The sequence below is a fragment of the Lactuca virosa genome, chromosome 7 (genome assembly GCF_052849685.1).
Source record: "Lactuca virosa cultivar CGN04683 chromosome 7, Lactuca_virosa_CGN04683_v6, whole genome shotgun sequence".
NCBI lineage: Eukaryota > Viridiplantae > Streptophyta > Magnoliopsida > Asterales > Asteraceae > Lactuca > Lactuca virosa.
Window position 1 is genome coordinate 79,980,556 of NC_136432.1, and position 14,546 is coordinate 79,995,101.

Below are 14,546 nucleotides of genomic sequence, written 5' to 3' on the forward strand. Positions count from 1 at the left end.
CGGGATTGAACCCGGTGCTTCTCCCCTCTCATTTTGACTGGAATAACCCTAACCCTAACTCATTTCTTCAGCCGCTACCTTATTCCTTCCCTCCAACAGCCGCCACCCCCCTCCGCTGTCAAGGTCACAAACCGCCAACATGAACCACCGCAATATCCTCGGCCGACGAGGTGATTATCGAGCTGAAGTCGTGTCTGTTGAGGAGGTTGGAAGACGAGGACCGGGGCTGTTGTCGTCGCTGCACCGCTGCCGATCGAAGACGGTGCCATCGTCGGACGCCACGACCATCAGCGTTGTTGTTCCGGTTTGCTTATTCTCCTCCATTTCTCTTCCGATGTTGCATCATCACTTCCATTCAGGAGGTTGTTCCATTACTGCTACCTCGTCTGACTGCCATGCGCCACCGCGAGGGTGGATGAGATCGAGGTGCACATTTTGGTGTTGAGCTCACGTTTGAGTATGTGTTCGTGTGGGCGTATGTTGCTTGGCAGGGAATCAAGAAAACCTGACACAACCACCGTGAGGTGGTAGCTGTCATCTCCAACCACCGCCTGCCGCCACAATATTGTTGATTGAGTGTGTATTCCAATGGTGCAATGTTTCAGGCGTGTATGTGTTATCATCGACCAGAAAGCATGTGAACCACCATGGCAGGCAACCATGGTGGTTGCCGCCGTTCTACCGCCACCAGCCACCGTGGGAGGTGGTTGTGTGTGTGGGTGTGTGTGTGTGTGTGTAAATCGTGGAAATGCATGTGTAATAGTAGTGTGTTGTTGGTTGGACATTTTTCTTGGTCGAAAGTTGAAGAAAACCCATCACTACCACCGTGAGATGGTGGCTGCTGCCGTGAACCACCGTCGACCACCACCGCCCGAGGTGGCAGTGGGTGGTGCCCGACTTATTAGACTCTAATTAATGTAAAAACTTAACCATTGGACTAATTGGCTTGTGATTGGGTTGGAAACCCTAATTAGGGTTTAGAAAACCCTAATTTTGGAGATGTTAGTTTTGGATTTATCGGGACCTGCGTTTTGGACCATTGGATTAAAGTTATGTATTATGTCCGATTACAATGTATGTTTGGCCTAGTGGAGTGATGGACTTAATGGATTAATTCCTTAATGGGTTAAGTAAGAACACTTAACCTAATCGTCATTTTATATGAAAACCCTAATTGTGTTGGGTTTTGAGTTGGGCTTTTATGTCGGGCTTAGATGTTTGGATTCTTGATGGGCCATCTAAGAACAAGTATATGGACTAGGGTTTTTGGATGGGCTTTAAGGTAAGGCCCATGTGATGGGTTTGGGCCTAATTTGGAAAATTGGACAATAGTTGGGCCTTGGTTGATTATTTGGATTTTAGGCCTTCAGAGTGCGAGTTTGGGCCTTGGTCTTGGTCTTGGACCAAGCTAGGTTAGGGGTAAAATGGTCCTTTTACCCCAAGTATGGATTTATGGTTATGCATTGAAACCCAAATGGTTAATTGGGTTTTGTTGAGAGTTCGGGGATCTATCAGCCAACAGCCAGAGATTTATTCGCGGGATTTCAGCAGTGTCAGGTGAGTCTCCTCACTGTTTGTATGGGTCGAAGGCACCAATGCCAGCCCATTTGGTTTATGTATAGTAGGAAGACCCGGGGGTTAGCCCTTGGCATTATGTAGGAAAGACCAGGAGGCGGCTCCTGGCACATTGTATGCAAGACCAGAGTCTGAACTCTGGCAAGTAATTGGTTAAGTAGTATAGTTTGTATGCTAGTTTTCTTTGTGATGCTTGCATGGAAGACTAGGAGGTGGCTCTTGGCACTTGTATTTAAGACCCAGGGTTGTGGCCCCCGGCCTGGCAAGAAAGACCATGAGACGGCTTGTGGCATAATGGCAAGACTATGTGTGGCACATAGCACCTTTATTGGTTATGCTGTTTGAATGATATGTATGGCTCACGGTTATGTATGAAATGTATGGATCAGTTGATATGTATGGTATGTGGTATTTGGGGAACTCACTAAGCTTTCTGCTTACAGTTTTCAGTTTTGGTTTTAGGTACTCCAGTTTTCAAATAAAAGAGCTCGGGGCGATCACAACGCATACACCCGTTATTTTCCGCAAAATGTGATCTTTGGGATTTGAATCTGGTAAATGTTTAATTGAAATGATTTTCAATGTTCTGAACAAAGTTACATCAGTGTTCTAACTATAATAAAAACGACATTTTTACCTTGTATTTTTGGGTCGTTTCAAGTTGGTATCAGAGCCTTGGTTTGAGGGATTCGGGCATACTCTCGGGTGTGCCTGAACTCAAACTGAGGGTTTGGTGAAAATTTTTACAAAATAATTATTAAACTGAAAATGAATTTCTATCAAAGAAAGGGGTGTGATGCATGCAATCGGCCGAGCTCAAGTAAGTGGTTCCCAAAATACCAATACATGTCTGTTATGATTATATGATATGATTCGCATGTTAGATTAGAGCTAAGGATCTAGGAGAGATGCCTTTGTATGCTTGTATGAGCTTGTAGATTTGCATGCTAGAATTGATCATCCAGTGGTAGGATGGCCTGTTTAGGTTATGCCTGATTGTAGGAGCCTTAAAATTGCATGCTAGTATAGATTCATGATAAGAGGATAGAATGGCTTGGTTGGAGTATGTTGGTTAGTTTTTCCGTTGTCCAAATGTTCTTGCTTTGTGCTTTGTGGGACTCTTAGCAATGTGAGTTAGCTACTAAGTGAATATGCTAAGTCACATGTGGCACAGGCTGGATAATCTCAGAGTGATGGACTTGACCCTATTGCGCAGCTCTCGTTTGAGTCCAACCGATCCAGGATTGAGTCTTTTACTCGAAGTATTATTTGATCTCTGTTTCATGTGACTATATTCATGAGGTAGCTAGTTGACATTAATGGGAATCCTTCAGCAGATGAGGACTGGGTGAGGTCGGGAACCTAGGAAAGCCTAGGATATGCTTCAGTGGGTTAGGGGAGCGGTTTAGTGAGTTTTGGCGCATTGGTTCGAGGAAGTGATTTAGAGGATTCGGAAGGATTGTTGAGGAAAGTATGGATAGGTGTGGAAGGTAGTATTGTGTAACATCCATAAAATTCAAGCAAATTTAAAACTTTTTCAAGCATCCAAAAACCATTAGTTATTACAAAATGTTTTCAAAATAGTTTCATATCAGAGTATCCCAGAAATCAAAATCATAAAATGTGAGGAGGTGCAAGATCAAGCCTTCGCCTCCCACGATCATCCAAAGTACCTTAAACAAAATCAACAACTGTAAGCCTAAAGCTTAGTGAGTTCCCCCAAAATACCAACACCATACAAACCAGAACAATATCATAACAATCAACATGAATATAGAGTCTATAGTATGACTGGACCGCCCTCACCGGACCTTCAGTCTATCTGACCCACTCTCAAAACCTTCAGCATGTCTGCTCCGTCCTACCGGGCCTTCAGCCTGTCTGGACCGTTCTCCGGGCCGCCCTGGGTCTGTTGGCCTAGAGCACGAAGCAGGACCGCCTCAACCCACCCGCAATCATACAATCAACACATAAATATCATACACTAGCTAGCATGTAAAGACAGTCATACAGATCTACATATCACTAATCATAGCATCATCCTATCTACCAAGATACCGATCTAACTGATCACTAAACATAACATCATCCTATAACCAGGTGTTAGGCGTGTTAAACCCAACAAATAAAGAGGTACAAAATGACTCCAAGAACAGTGTTACTTTGCACTAAAAATGTAATACAATGTAAGCAGGGTCGATCCGCAGAGACACGAGACAAATGATTATACCTTTTTTGCGTAAGGTACAAATGTGATCACAAGAGAGGGGGCTTACATGCAATGATTCAAATAAAGAACTGAAATAATAAGTAAGCAATTGATTAAGTGAAGTGAATTCAAGATTTATAAATACTCCAATTCTATGCAAGACTAATTAGCAATGTGATTCAAAGTAGGAAATGATATTTGTTTAATTCTATCTAGGTTGGTACTTAGAAATGCTAACAAGCTCTAGCAATTCTCATACACCATTTTAATTAATAAAAATAAGCTCTTTGATTAATTCTAATCTACCAATCTAATCTAAACAAGCTCTTAGAATTAGGTGGAAAGATTACATTATGCTTTATGTGAATTTTACCAACAACATTCAATGCTCCTCATAAGCTCGGGAGTGTAAGAATGTGTGAATTTGATTTACACTAGAATCATGGTAAGTAGTACGATTTAATTCTTGTTACTTGTTCTATTTTACAAACAATTACGGATTTTGCAAAATAGATAACTTGAATGATTCAACCCTAACTCAATTGGCCAAAAAGAACTATAATTTAAATCAAACTTTCAATTAAAACAAAATCAAATTCAATAGATAGCATTTAAAAGCAAACATCAAGTCACATGATTTAAATCACACACAATAGTTAATACATGAAGTTGGAGAGTCTAGGGTTCTAGCCACACATGACTAGAACAAAACACAAATCTAGAAATTAAAGTTAAAGTCTTACAAATTGAAATCCAAATGAAATCCAAGTGTTTCCAAGTATTAATTGTCTTCCAAATCCTCCGGAAAATCGCCCCCAGAACTCCTAAAATCGACTTAACTTCTCATGGAACCGGTTGCCCCTTTTTAGAAAGAAGAAAAACTGCTTTAAACTTACGACCACGTTTACACAGCCCGTGTAAATTAACACTACCATTTACACGGCCCGTGTAAATACAAAAGTACACTGTGTAATGTGGTCAGGCCTTCAAAGTACAATGCTCAAGACTCTTCGTTTACACGGCCCGTGTAAACACAAGGCTTACATTTACACAGCCATGTAAATCTCTGAAAAGCCAAAATCTTCATTTGTTTGATATCTTCATCCTCGATGCTCCGCAAGTCCCGAAATTTTGTCCGCAACTCTTATTAACTTCCTCAAACAAGATCCTACCTCCAAAAGTCCCTGAAATATTACAAAAGTGTGTGAATGAAATTGCCTCATGAAAAATCCCGAAAAACATGCAAAATGCATGAGTTTAAACCTATATGCAATGCACTTTTATGAAATAAAGCTACAAAATGGGTGCATAAAATGTACCTAACAAATCTCCCCAAGCTTGAACCTTTCTTGTCCCTAAGAAAGAACAAGAAAAATTTAGACTGGAGAAATAAAATAAAAGAAAAAGAAACAAAAATCAAATCAAAACATTTGAAACTTAATGCAAAAATCAAAACAATCATGAAAAAGATCCAACCCAATTAACCTCATTTTTGTAGCATAGTTGAGAATGTACCTGTCGTGCACTGAGTCAACTTGGCATTTGTCGTAAAATATTATATAGCAATAGAAATAAGACTTTGGCCACTCCCTAATGCAACTCAACAGAATCAAAGATCACAACACTTGTTCCCTTTCAATAGCATCAAGTCAATTCATGGAACAAATTATGGTCTTACTCTCGTGAAAATGTATGTGACAAAAATATGCTCAATCATCTTTGTTTTACAAAATGTAACAATGACCGACTCCAGCTATTTGTTGATTAACAACAATCTTTTTCTAAAAAATCTTTTCTAAGAATTCCCTAAAATTTACCCAGATTGGTTACAAATTTCAAACCACTTACACCAGTCAAAGTAATTAAATTTCAGTCCCAATGTCATAAGTTCATGTCCAAGTCCAAAGGAATCTTTTGGCAACCAAGCATTTTTCCTAAACACATTATTCAATTAAACTATAAACATAAATATATACAAACTATCTAATTATATTTTCCTACAAATAAAGCTCATGGCTTTCTTTGAAATCCATGTAACGGGCTTCCAACCAACACATCCATACCAGATGACCTTAGTGTGCTATATTTAAAAAGATCCCTCGGGTTTACTTGCCCGAACCTCAAAGGCCACAGATTAGCTTTATTTGAATATCTATATATATATATATCTATATTTTTTTTGTTATTATTAAGTTCATGACTTTCTATTGAACCCGTGTAGCGAACTTTCAACCCAATCAGTCCCAAACAATTAAGCTTTAGGCAATTAGGTGTAGAACACCCCTCGGAGTTTACTCATTCGAATCCCAAAGGTCATAGATTAACTTAATAATATTTTTTTATTTTTATTATTATTTTTTTTACATGAATGCAATGCAAAAATTCGGATGCAAAATGCAAAATATTAAAATAAGAATAGAAAGAAAATCTTTTTGGTTTTTGAAAAATTTTATATGCAGAGAACGAGTGCAAAAGAAAAATAAAAATAAAAATGAAAAAGAAAAACAGAATTGTGTGATATGTACATAACTGCAACCTACATGCAACGGGATCTATGCATGGATGGATGCCCCTCCCCAAGCTTAAAATATAGCATCGTCCTCGATGCTTGGAGAGAGGCATAGCCGGCCTATTGAGAGCCGGGCGGTGGAGGATGTGGTGGGAACTGTGGTGGGTGGGAGGGCTGATAATCAGTAGGATAATATGGGGGCCACTGGGGGTGGGATGATGATGGTTGTTGTTGCGGCGGAAGGACCAGTACACGGTGGAGATCGCTCATCAAGTAATGCATGTTGCGGTTGTGTTGCTCTTGAGCGGCCCATCGCTGATCAAATTCAGCCTACCGCAGCTCCTGCTGGGCCCAACGCTCCTCTTGAAGATTATGGTAGTCTTGAAACTCGGAGGTGTGTTCAACAACACATGTATAAATCTCGCCTACCTCCTGCTGAAGACTCGTGTAATGGTGGTCTAATCGTGTAAACTCGCCCATGTAAAGGTTGTGTTCGGGAAAGGGAATGGGGCGAGACGAGTTGGAGGCACCTGCAGTTGGAGCAGGGGGAGCAGGGGTCATGGTTGGAGGTCTACGGGCTGCAGTAACACCCAAGTTGGATTGGAGGCGCCAATTTGTAGATGGGATGTCATTGGCCAAAGCGAGTATCTTCTTATTTCGGCTGTCAATACGTAGATACTCTTTACCATCTACGGTCCAATGAACATGCCCGTTGGGATGGCGGTGAAAGAGGTGCATAGTCTCCATAACATCAATGGATAAATGAGTGTGGCCCGGAATTATGTCAGTGGGGTTGTTGGGTAGGTGGAGACCAAGATTTTTACCTATAATTGAGACCATTCCTCCACAGTGAAGCTGGCCACCATTGCTCATGGAGTTTCTGAGCATTTTTTGGATTACCTAACACCCGAAATAAGGAACTTCCTCGGGCTTATGGATCATGCACCATAGGACTTCCAATTCATTCTTGTTTGCTTTGCTAATCTCTTCTTGAGGGAACAAGAGAGAAGCAATGATCCGGTGGGTGACCTTAAGGACCGGATGTATGATACTAGAAGCCTTTGCCGTGCTCGATTGAAACTCGCCTTCACAAGAGATGCTTGAACAAAATCTTTCGCAACTTTGCTCAAATATGAGATTTTTCTACCCTTTTCCGTATACACATCCCTTATTTCTTTTGGAGCACCAATAATGTCACAAAGGATGTCAACATGAATCCGATGTGATTGGTTGAGTAGACGAAAGGTGATGATGTGTGTTTGGTAATCAAAGGTTATGGAGGACAAGAGTTCCAACATGCGTGTTTGGTAGCTTACCGCGTGGAGATTCAAGAGACCTTCCCATCCTATGTTCTTCAAAAGTTTGTGGACTCCCTTGTAGATGTGAAGGTCCTTAAGGGCTTGGATATCCACAAATTTTTTAGCCCCTTTTACCCTTCCAATAAGGATTGAATACAAAATTTCTTGTGGATTGGACTAAAAAATAAGGCCAAATTCACAGGGGTTTTCCATGGGACCTTGGTCTTATTCATCATGACTTTCTTGACCACCCATATTTGAGGTCCCAACTCTAGCCCTTTTGCTACGGGAAGCCATTGTCCAACGAATTCAACAAAGTTTTTAAGACCATGTAGGACAATTTTGAACTCTAGAGTATGCACAAAAACTAGCAATCCCACCAAAAATCACCCCAAAAACATGGTTGTAACTATATGCACAAAGAAAAGAGTTTGGAACAATTTTACCAAATTTGTGCTTGTAAATGGTGTTAGGGTGATGTACAATGCTTCCCCAAGCTTATCCTACAAGAAATTACAAATATTAGCACGAAATTTGAAGACCCAAAAATTCTAGGGTTTGCTCAAAACCCCCAAAATCTGCCATTAGAGGGTGAAATTGATATGCAAGACAAAGAAGATGAAGAAAAGAGAAGAATTTCATACCTTGGAGCTTGATTTTTGGAGAAAAATTAAGGAAGATGGAGTGTTTTTGAGGTTTTTTGTCGAAGGGGCAGTAGGGAAAAGAATAATCGCAGGTTGTGTGAAGAGAATGAGCAAAAAAATCGAGTTTTAGGCCTTAAAACGTCCAGCTCTGATTTTACGTTTACACGGGCCGTGTAAATGATAGGCATAAATTTACACGGCCATGTAAATGCTACCTCTAAAATGTACTGGTCTGAACGATTACACGGGTTGTGTAAATGATAGGCATAAATTTACACGGCCGTGTAAATCTCTGAGAAGGCAAATTTTTTTGATTTTTTTGATTTTTTTCAAATTGCAACCCGCTAATTCGCTACTGCCCGGAAAATGGTTTTTTAACCTCTTTTAACATGAAAAACAACTTGAAAGATTAAAAACGAAGAAAATATGATGAGAAAATGAGAAATAAAGGAAAAGACAAAAATACCCCCGGGTGCCTCCCGGTTAGCCGCCTGTTTTTTTATGTCGTTGGCTCGACTTCGCCCCTGAATATGTTTCATTATTGATATGTGGGGCTCTCAACCACTTCCATCTCTTCGTTCTTCACTTCGAATCCTTCATAATACAGTTTTATCTATGGCCATTTACTTTGAAAATCTTCCCGGTTTGTTGGCTTGTGATTTCCACTGCACCATGGTCAAAGACATTTGTGACCACAAAGGGACCAACCCATCTTGATCTTCATTTCCCCGGTATCAACTTGAATCTTGAGTGGTAAAGCAACACTTTTTGACCTTTTGTGAAGGTTTTTCGGGAGATCATCTTGTCATGATATGCTTTGGTCTTCTATTTGTAGATCATTGCACTTTCATAAGCATCATTTCTGTTCTCTTCCAATTCTTGAATGTCCAACTTCCTTTTGTTGCCCGCTTCATCTTCATTCAAATTGAATTTCTTCACAACCCAAAAGGCTTTGTGTTCAAGTTCAACCGGAAGGCGACATCGTTTCCCAAACACTAGCCAGTATGGGGACATACCAATGGGGGTTTTGAAAGCAGTGCGGTATGCCCATAAGGCATCATCCAACCTTATACTCCAATCCTTACGGTTTGGATTGACTGTTTTCTCCAAAATTCCTTTGATTTTCCTATTGGAAACCTCTGGTTGCCCATTGGTTTGGGGATGATATGTTGTTGAGACTTTATGAGTCACCCCATACTTTTTCAAGACGGCTTCAAGCATCCGGTTGCAAAAATGAGTCCCACGATCACTTATCAAAGCTTTTGGAGTGCCAAATCGGGAGAAAATTTGTGCTTTTAGGAAATCCACAACAACTTTGGAATCATTAGTATGGGTGGCCTTGACCTCCACCCATTTGGACACATAGTCCACCACCAACAAGATATATGAACAACCAAAAGAGGGCGGAAATGGTCCCATAAAGTCAATACCCCACACATCAAATATCTCACATACTAATATGGGGGTAAGGGGAATTTGATTCCTAGAACTTAAGGACCCGAATTTTTGGCACTTATCACAATGTGCACATAGCACATAAGAATCATGAAAAATGGTGGGATAATAAAATCCGCTTTCTAGAACTTTTCTAGCTGTCCTTTGGGGTCCAAAATGACCTCTACAAGCATAGGTATGACAAAAGTTAAGGATGGATTGTACCTCTTTTTTCTCAACACATCTTCAGATCATTTGGTCTGCGCAATATTTCCAAATATATGGCTCATCCCATACATACCTTTTCGCCTCCTTCTTGAATTTGTTCTTTTGCCAACGTGTGGATTCCGGGGGAAACTGATTTGTGACCAAATAATTGACAATGTCCGCATACCATGGAGCTTCCTTGATAACGAACAAATGCTCATCTGGGAATGTGTCATGGATTGGTGTGGTGTCTTCGGGTGGTACAATAAGACTGAGATGATCCGCGACCAAATTCTCTTTCCCACTTTTATCTTTGATTTCAATATCGAACTCTTGCAGAAGCAACATCCACTGTATTAACCTCATCTTTGAATCTTTCTTGAGTAGTAAATGCTTTATACCTGCCTGGTCTGAATAGATAATCACTTTGGTCCTGAGGAGGTACTGTCGGAATTTCTCCAATGCAAAGACAATCGCTAACAACTCCTTCTCTGTTGTGGTGTAATTGGTTTTAGCACTATCCAAAGTCTTGGATGCACAGTAATGACATGGTGAGCTCGGTCCACTTTTTGTCCCAACACCGCCCTAACCGCAGTATTGCTCGCGTCGCACATGATCTTGAACGGGAGATCCCAATTAGGTGGTTGGATGATTGGAGCGGAAGTGAGTAAAACCTTTAAACGATCAAAAGCGTCTTTGCATGGTTGAGTAAACTCAAATTCGGCATCTTTTTGGAGTAGTTGACACATCGGAACTGTAATCTTTGAGAAATCTTTTATGAACCGCCGATAGAAACCTGCATGGCCAAGAAACGAATGAACTTCCCGAAGATTTTTCGGGTAAGGGAGACTTTTGATAATGTCAATCTTGGCTTTGTCAACTTCCAAGCCTTTTTAGGACACTATATGACCTAAAATCAATCCCTTGTTCACCATGAAATGGCATTTTTCATAGTTAAGCACAATATCTGTGTCAATGAACCTTTGCAAAATTTTTGTTAAATTGCTCAAACATTCATCAAAGGAGTTTCCATAAACTGTGAAATCATCCATGAAAACTTCGATGATGTTTTCAACATATTCAGAAAAAATGCTCACCATGCATCTCTGAAATGTTGCGGGTGCATTACATAGTCCAAAAGGCATACGCCTATAAGCAAATGTACCAAAGTGACAAGTGAAGGTGGTTTTCTCTTGATCTTCCGGGGCTACCGGAATTTGATGAAAGCCCGAGAAACCATCTAAACAATAGTAGTGGGATTTACCCGCCAATCTCTCTAACATTTGGTCAATAAATGGTAGGGGAAATGGTCCTTTCTTGTTAAAGCATTCAACTTCCTATAGTCAATACAAACTCGCCACCCGTTTTGCACACGGGTTGGTACCAATTCTCCTTCAACATTCTTGACAACTGTGACCCCAGCCTTTTTTGGGAGTACCTGAACGGGGCTCACCCATTTCTTTCTTTACTACCTCCATCATTGGGGGTTGGTACCAAACTCGCCACCCGTTTTGCATAGGGTAGATCATACCTGCATCCAAAAGCTTCATGATTTCTTTCTTTACTACCTCCATCATTGGGGGATTCAATTTTCTTTGTGCCTCTCGGGTTGGTTTGAAGTCTTCCTCCATGAGAATCTTATGCATACATAAGGAGGGACTCAACCTCTTTATGTCAGCAATCGTCCACCCAATAGCCTTCTTATACTCTTTCATCAAATTCACCAACTTATTTTCTTCTTCTTTGGAAAACTTATTGGAGATAATAACAGGCAATGTCTCTTCTTCTCCAAGATATGCATACTTTAAATGCTCAGGAAGAGTCTTCAATTCTAGCTTTGGTGCCTGCACAATAGAAGGAAGAAGTTTTGTGTTAGAAATGGGCAATTTCAACTTGGTATTACCATACCTCATTTCCTTCATTTCTTCCATGAACTCCACAATTTCTCGTAATTCCTCATCAAGCTTGAAATTTGCTGCTTTTTCTTTGACTAAATTGTTGTTAAAATTCCTGCTGAAAACTAACTCCAAAGAATCATGGTTAGTCAACTCAAAATACTTTTCAGTCAAAGGTTGGATCACATCAACAAAATTTATACAATGAACATCACTTGGATACCCCATTGCTTCATAGATATTGAAGTTAATGACTTCCCCATCAAATTCCATAGACAATGTACCATTGTAGACATCAATTTTTGTTCTTGCTGATTTTAAAAATGGTCTACCTAAAAGTATGGAACTAGAGGTTTGGTCATCATCTCCCATATCAAGCACATAAAAATCAACGGGAAAAACAAGTTCATTGACTTGCATTAATACGTCCTCCAATACACCTTTTGGGTGTACCAAAGACCGGTCGACAAGTTGAATTATGACTCCGGTTTCGGTTAGAGGTCCAATTCCCATTGTTTTACAGCTTGAATAAGGTAAAACATTAATTGATGCTCCAAGATCAAGCATGGCATGTGGCACAAAAGGTTACCCATTTTACAAGGAACCGTGAATACACCCGGATCCTTGCATTTCTTTGGTAGCCGTTTTTGTAACACGGCTGAAACATTTTCCCCAACTTTCACAGTTTGATTTCTTTTAAGCTTTTTCTTAGATGTGCAAAGTTCCTTAAGGAACTTAGCATATCTAGGAATCTGGGTAATAGCATCTAAAAGGGGAATGTTGATTTCAACCTTCCGGAACATGTCCATGATCTCAACATCTTCTCGTTCTCTCTTTGTGCTTGTTAATGTTGAAGGAAATGATGCTGGAGTTACTTTCACTTTGGTATCTATTGGCTTCTTTGACCTTGAAGTATTTTTCATTTCCTCTTCTTTGACAGCTTCTTCTACCTCAATCTCCTTCTCTTCCTCTTCTTCATCCGGAATCCTTGGGCCTTCATAGCTTTTTCCTCCTCTCAAAGTAATGGCACATGCATTATGTTTCAGGTTCTTCTCGGTTTGGGATGGTAGCTTGCCTTGTGATTCCATTCTACTCACAGATTGTGCAAGTTGTGACACCTGTTGTTCCAAGCTTTTTATGCTAGCCTTTGTTTCTTGTTGGAAACTTTGAGTGCTAGTAGCAAGGTTTTTTACAATATCCTCCAATGACATACTTGATGAACCCGCTTATGGAGGTGGTTGTTGTGGTGGCCTAGGTTGGAAATTTTGAGGTTGAAAGGGCGGCATTTATTGATGTTGAGGAAATGGTGGTCTTTGTTGGTATTGATGTGGTTGACCTGGTTGATAACTTCCATGTTGATTTCCTCCCCAACCTTGATTATTGTTCCATCTTTGGTCACCACGTGGCTGCTCAAATCCCCTTTGATTGGACCCGGAATAACCTCCCATGACTTTCGCTTCTTCATAATCTTCATCTTGAAGTTGAGGGCACATGTCGGTTGGATGCCCCACTTAAGTGCAAATACCGCAAGGGCGGGGTGTGGGTTGCACACCTTTATCTTTAGCTAGCATCATAACCATTTTTGTAAGCTCGGACAATTGAGCTTCAATTTGAGGAGTTTGGACTTCCTTTACACCTCGGGGTCCATCCGTGTACCATTCTTCATCATGACTTGAATTCTTAGAATCTTCAGCCATGTTTTTGATTAGATTGCGGATTTTGGTTGGAGTCTTGTCGGGTAAAGATCTGCCACTCGAAGCATTAAGAAGCCTTCTTTCCATTGGGGTCATTTCTTCAATGAAGTATTGGAGGAGTTGGTACTCAGTAATTTCATGCTTGGGACAATGAGCACAAAGTTTCTTGAATCTCTCCCAATATGTGTGAAAAGCTTCTCTCTTATGCTGCTTGATTCCAATTATTTCCCTCCGTAGGGGTGAAGCTTTCATCTCTGGGAAGTATTTTTCCAAAAAGAGGCGTGCAAGATCTACCCATGTAGTAACCGTCCCCGGTGGGAGGTCATAAAGCCAGTCTTTTGCTGCATCTTGTACCACGAAGGGGAATGCCCTAAGCTTGATTTGATCCTCCGTGACATTGTGTGGCTTCATGCCCACACACACAAAATGAAATTCTGTCAGAAACTTGTGGGGATCTTCATTTTCCAAGCCTCTAAAGGTAGGGAGTAGGTGGATGAGTCTGGATTTAAGTTCAAGATTTGTGGCTGCCGGATATGTGATACAAAGAGGTTGCTGTGTAACTTCTTGTCTCGACCATTGACGAAGGGTTTGCTCGGGTGGTGGATTTGGAGGTGGATTCCCTCCATGATTGTCTCCCATGGTATGAGTAGTGGTTGAAATTTCTGTAGGTGTAGTGTCTGGGATGTTATAAGTAGGTGAAGATGGTGGGGTGATACTTTTGGGTGAGGTTGGTTGAGATGAGAGTGATAGGCTTTGTATTTCGGATGTGGATACACTTGAGAGGGGTATGTCCTCCCAAATGTTGATGACTGGAGGGTTAGATGATGAAGAAGTCTCGGAGCCCAGTTGCTTCTTACGAAGCTTGGCTTGCTTCCTTAACTTCTTAGCAGTCTTCTCTATCTCCGAATCAATTGGAAATGGTGTACCTATACGGAAAGATCTAGGCATAAAAAATTAGTAACACCGTGTCCCCGACAACGACACCAATTTGTTAGTGTCAAACCCAACAAATAAAGGGGTACAAAATGACTCCAAGAACACTGTTACTTTGCACTAAAAATGTAATACAATGTAAGCAGGG